Source organism: Brassica oleracea, chromosome C9 (genome assembly GCF_000695525.1).
Source record: "Brassica oleracea var. oleracea cultivar TO1000 chromosome C9, BOL, whole genome shotgun sequence".
NCBI lineage: Eukaryota > Viridiplantae > Streptophyta > Magnoliopsida > Brassicales > Brassicaceae > Brassica > Brassica oleracea.
The window spans coordinates 4578799-4584378 of record NC_027756.1 but is presented as its reverse complement, the minus strand read 5'-3'; the positions used below and the strand labels follow the sequence as shown (position 1 = coordinate 4584378).

Below are 5580 nucleotides of genomic sequence, written 5' to 3'. Positions count from 1 at the left end.
TTTTTTTAGCTTAATGTGGAGAGAAAGTGAGAGAGGTGTTGTGTTTAGTTCATAAGAATGAAGAAAGAAGAAGGGTAAATCGATTTTGGGAGCATTAAGAGCTTCAAATTGGTTGTTCATGGTGGTTAGGGTATTGATGACAAAGGCAATCTTGTAATTACTTGAAGATGATGAGGGTGAGAGAGTCAACATGTCATTTTCGGGAAAAAAAAGAAAAAAAAAATTGATGGCATTTTCGTGAATTATATGAACTTGTGGGGGGAATGGGGCAAAACTAATTTCCAAAAAAAAAAGAGGTTAGTTTTGTGTTTGACTTTGAGTTGTAGGTCAATTTTGCAAAAAACCCTATATTAATTGAGAAACATTGCAACTATTTTTTTTATCCATGTGTCATCACTAGGATGATTCTTAGAATTCTTAGAGAAATATGTTGGTTCATCTAATTATATAATAAGTTTTTTATTAAACTAACCATAAATTCATTATTAATGTTCTTTATTATTTCCTTATATAAATGTTACGGAATTGTCTAATGTGGCTAAAGTATATATGACAATTAATGATTTTGAAAAGATTTGATAAAAATTAGTGTATCTTCTATAATATTTATTTAAATTTAAACTATTAAAATAAATTAAACAACCATCTTAACCATATAATAAAAAATCAGATTTTTCCGTATGTGTTATATTTTAATTTTTTTTTAACTGATTATAAATTACAAAAACTCTTAAAATTCTCACATTCCAATTTTATGATCCATAGTTTAAATTTTTTTTTATTACAAGATACAAATGATTACAAAATTATACAAGTAAAAAGTCTAATTTAACTAATTATTAAGATTAAAAGATAAAGATATATATATATATATATATATCGTTTTAAATTAAACTATATACCATATAAAATACATAAGTATTTTAATTTTGAAATTTATTTGGAACAATTTCTTTTGATAAAAGCTTTGAACAAATATTGAGTGTTGTTGGAGCTTTTGTAATATATAAAACATAAGTGTGTGTGTGTGTGTCTGAGTTTGAGTGGATGCGGGATAGTGGAGAGAAACTATATTGAAAGTTGAACGGAATCATTTGCTATTTGTTTTTTTTTTTAATCAAAATAACGTTTTTATGAAACCTCTATTTCCGTTTCAATTGGCATGCAATGCGCATAACACTTTTATAAAAAAACCTCTATTTCTTAACAAATTTAGTTGTTTATTGTGTTCGGATTTTCTTTATATTAACCAAAATCTGTAATTTTTTAGATCATTCAACATAAATGTGGTCGTAGTTTAGTGGTGAGAATTCTACGTTGTGGCCGTGGAGACATGGGCTCGAATCCCAGCAGCCACACATTATTTTTGTTCTCGTTTATTTTTAAACGACGTCGTAATTAATAGGACACAGTCTTCACCTCCGATATGTTTCGTTAACACTGTGAGGGAGGAAGAATCAAAAATAAATTCTTTGCCTCTACGCTCTCGAAGGTAAAAAAAAAAGCCTGAGATTTATTGATTTTCCTTTTCCACAAATATATTACATATTTAGATCGTCGGGAATTTGTGGATCTTACTTGTTCTCAGACATGAATTTATTTCCTACGGTAGAGATCTGATGAAATTCAATCAATTTCGTTTTCTTTTCTTGGCGTGATCCAAGTTTGATGTATTCATTACACAACACCTTTGGTCGATCTGGATTATGTGCTCTCCTTCTCGTCTAGTGTAGTAGAGTTCATGTGTGATTTTCGTTTTCTGATTGTTGATCGTTGTGATGTTACAGATTTTTTACGATTAGGACCTCGGATTCTTTGCCAATTTTCTCGGCATTTTCATCTTCATACTGGTCATTGCTTACCATTTTGTGGTGGCCGACCCAAAATTTGAATGAGGTTTTTGTACTTTGGTTTCTTACTACAAAATAGTTATTTATGTGTCGGAATCAAACATGTCTTTAGCATTCCATAGAGTCGACATGTTTCACGAGTAATGTATCTTTGACATTGTATTTTTTTAATGAATAAATAAAAGACTTTTCATCAGTCAAATTTTTTATCATGCGAGTTACTTGTTTCAAATACTGTTACGTAAATTTTACAGAAATTGGTGAGAATGCACCTAGTTACTAATGTAATGTGTCATATACCCTTTGTTCGGAAATCTATTTTTATTGGACGGTTTTGCCCCTGCCAGATACGCCGATCTACAGTCAGTAGGCCTTGGTCGCGTGTGGTTGAATGTCTGAGGACTCCCTTCAACCCATTGGGCAAAGAAATGTTTCATGCCTTTTCAGATTCTGCAAACGAAAGAGCGTGAGGCTACTCTGTCGTTTTCGAACATCGAACAGTTGCATTTATTCACACATCCCCAACCACTCATTCTTCTCCTATATACATAATTTTGGTCATAATCCATTCTCAGCCTCCTCAAATAAACCCTAATTTACCCAATCGACCCACTTCTTTCCCCAAATCGTTGAGATGGAGGATTTTTTGCTTCCTCCTAGAATGTTCACCGCCGGTGAAGAACCCTTTGGAGAGCGTGTCAACTCGTATCACAAGATAAAGAGGACCGAGTTGCTTATCGACGCTCTTGAACCGGAAGAGTTAGAGTTTCTGTGAAATTCTACTTTTGGGAAGATTCTCACGATCGAGGAGAACCGGCCGTTTTCAGGTGCATTTGGGCAATATGTCGTTGTTAGGCTACTGAAAGTGAACAAAAAATACGAGGTTTGGTTCATCTTTTCGGGAATTCCTGTCAGAATGTCACTCCGAGAGTTTGCTATCGTCACGGGATTAAACTGTCAGAAGATCCCAGAACGAACTAAGAAGAGGAAAACCCCTCTGAAAGAGAAGTTGTACTGGAACGAACTCCTTGTCTCATTGAAGTTATGCACTGTTGACACAACCAACGACATGCTGAAGAAAAAGGTTGTGAAGAGCAAAGAGGCGCAGATTAAGTTTGCTTACCTTGCAATCACGTTGTCGATTCTATTCCCGTCCTCACACACACCACGCATCATCCCAGAGCATCTTGAACTGATTCGAGATCTAGACGAGTTCCTCGCATTCCCTTGGGGCAGAGCTTCATACCAAACGCTTGCTACATCACTTATTTCGAAGGATGAAATAGCATTATCGCAAGCGTCTGTTGCGATTCGTGATTACGTTGATGCAATTTAACTAGTTCTTCTTGCCACCATCCCTCAATTGAAGGAAGAAATCACCCAGTCTGAGCGAACTGTTATTGTGGATTCCGAAAGCGAGAGCGAGAACGAAGAGATAGCGTCAGAGGATGACACCGTGTTGCCGCACGACAAACCATCTGAGGCGACCAAGTACTGTGTCATCCTCGGGCTTGCTAAGAGCATAGATATCGAGTGCCAGGTAACAAATAATCCGTAACATGATGTGTTGGCGTCTAATTTATGTGTTAACTCGCTAAATACGAAGCATTTGATAAGATTGTGTCATTGTACTAAAACAGTTAGTAGCTACTAACGGATAGATTAGCTGTTAACTGCAATGGATACGCTTGTTCCCAATCAGGTTCTCTTTACATGAAACAATACCAGTAAATCGACTTTAGGGCTGTTAGATCTCCAGCGTTATACTTGACTGGTAACTTCCTTCGTTACCGTAAATCTGATAGTTAGCGGATAAATCTTATCTCTGACGCAAACGGGTTGTGTATTTTGTATGTGCCTGTCAAATGAATAATTCAATCCACCATGTTGATGTTAGATTGTTAGATGTATCGTTGACTGGTAACTTATTACGTTATCATAAACCAGTTAGTTAGCGGGTTAATCCTCTCTAACAGGCAAACGGTTCATGTTTTTGCAGGTGCCTGTCAAGTCTATCCTAGATGAGCCGTACGAGGAATGGTCCGCTGGACTAGATTTCTTGTGGGTCGATGAGTCCGAGGATTTGGCTGTAGAGAACATGGTTCGATTGATTTTTGAGGGTTTTTCCTTTCAGAATTAAATGTTCAAAGGTGGTCTAAACGCAAGTGATCTTTTGCGTAAGAGGGGAGTGAAGAAACTCAAGGAAAAAGAACCGAAGGAAAAAAATGACAAGGATCACGCCGCGGAGGTGACAGATGGCGAGGGTTCCGACTCTCAAGCCCACATTTTAATAGCTATTTTGGTTGCGTCGCAGCTAGTCGACAAGTCCAGATCTTCCGCCTCCGACTTACGTGATGAAATCAGCTCACTGGAGAAGCGTATTTATCTAGCACTAGACGCCAAGCTAGAGAAAATTGCTTCATCAACTATTCAACCCCAACAATTAGCTATCCTTCAGACTACTATCGCACGATGCCTCCAGGACATTGATAAGAAGATCGGCGCTGCCCTCGTTGATCAACTGAAGATCATGCAAGCTGCAATACTCAAGGGTGTAACTGAACTCATTGACCAGACCAGTTCCAGCCGCGATGTTGCTGTTGAGCATATGATTTTTGGCAAATCTTCTGAGTTTCTTCCACAGCAAGACACCACCGCCCCCCATGTCAATGGAAATACTCCAGTCGTGCCTGATATTAGTACCCCATCAGAAGCTGCTGATTTTCACATCAGCGAGGTGCTGTGTGATCTGAACATAGTACCTGATCATTCTCTCCCTGCAAACACAGATGTTGATGATCCAAGGAAAACACTTGAGCGCGGGGGGACTGACGCTGATGATAATCATGATGCTGAGCTGGTGAGATATCTTATTTTTAGTTAACTCAGCCATTTCTTATCTTGCATTCCAAAACTCATTTGTTTCCACACCTTATTTGACAAAACCCTATTAGGACACCGCCAACGAATCGTCGATCCAGATCTCAATGGCTGCTGACTCACAGCTCCAGGTTGAGCAGAGAGAAGTACAAGTGGAGGAATTAGTAGCAGCCAACAACATTACTGAACAGGTAAGATTATAAGCTAGCAGCTACACCCACACTTGTATCTAACAATTTGCCGTTTCTGGGCAGACCGAACACATCTTAGATGATAATAAAACTCCAAACCTGGTAAATTAACTATTAACTGTTAAGTTTAAGTCGGGTAACCTTCTTGTATATATGAATGCTAACACTCCCGTTGCACGTAGGAAAACAATCAATCACTGGGAGTTTCAACTATGGTTGTTGAGAAGCCTGTCTCACAGGAGTTTGAGATGGAGGAGGTAATTTTTTGGCTCTAACCGTATCATTGCACTATATCTGTATCTCTCTATCCTCGTCTTTTCCATCTCGCTGATGTGTAATGTATGTTCACAGACACTCAGATGCATATACCTTTTTATCTACACGAAATGCCGTCTTTCTCACTCGGGCTCTCGTAGGAAGATGCCTCTGTTGTGGAGGAGACGCCCAACCCGATTAACTACGTTTCACCACCCAAGGCACATGAAGAAGAGGTACCGAAGCTGCGAAAGAGCAAAAGGTCTAGAATAATTCCTGCTGGACTTCAAGACTACAAGTGTGATCCAAAAGTCAAAGCAGGGCTATGCATTATCCCTGATGTTGACCAGCGTTTTACGCTAATGGAGCAGAAGGTTATGAAGGAATCTTAAGTAACCCCCCCC

The 5580-nt window shown here is 38.2% G+C and overlaps 1 pseudogene; it reads left to right on the top strand.

Moving 5' to 3' along the window:
* The first annotated feature begins 1590 nt into the window (after positions 1–1590).
* On the top strand, positions 1591–1942 carry LOC106314150 (annotated as a pseudogene).
* Positions 1943–5580: the final 3638 nt, after the last annotated feature.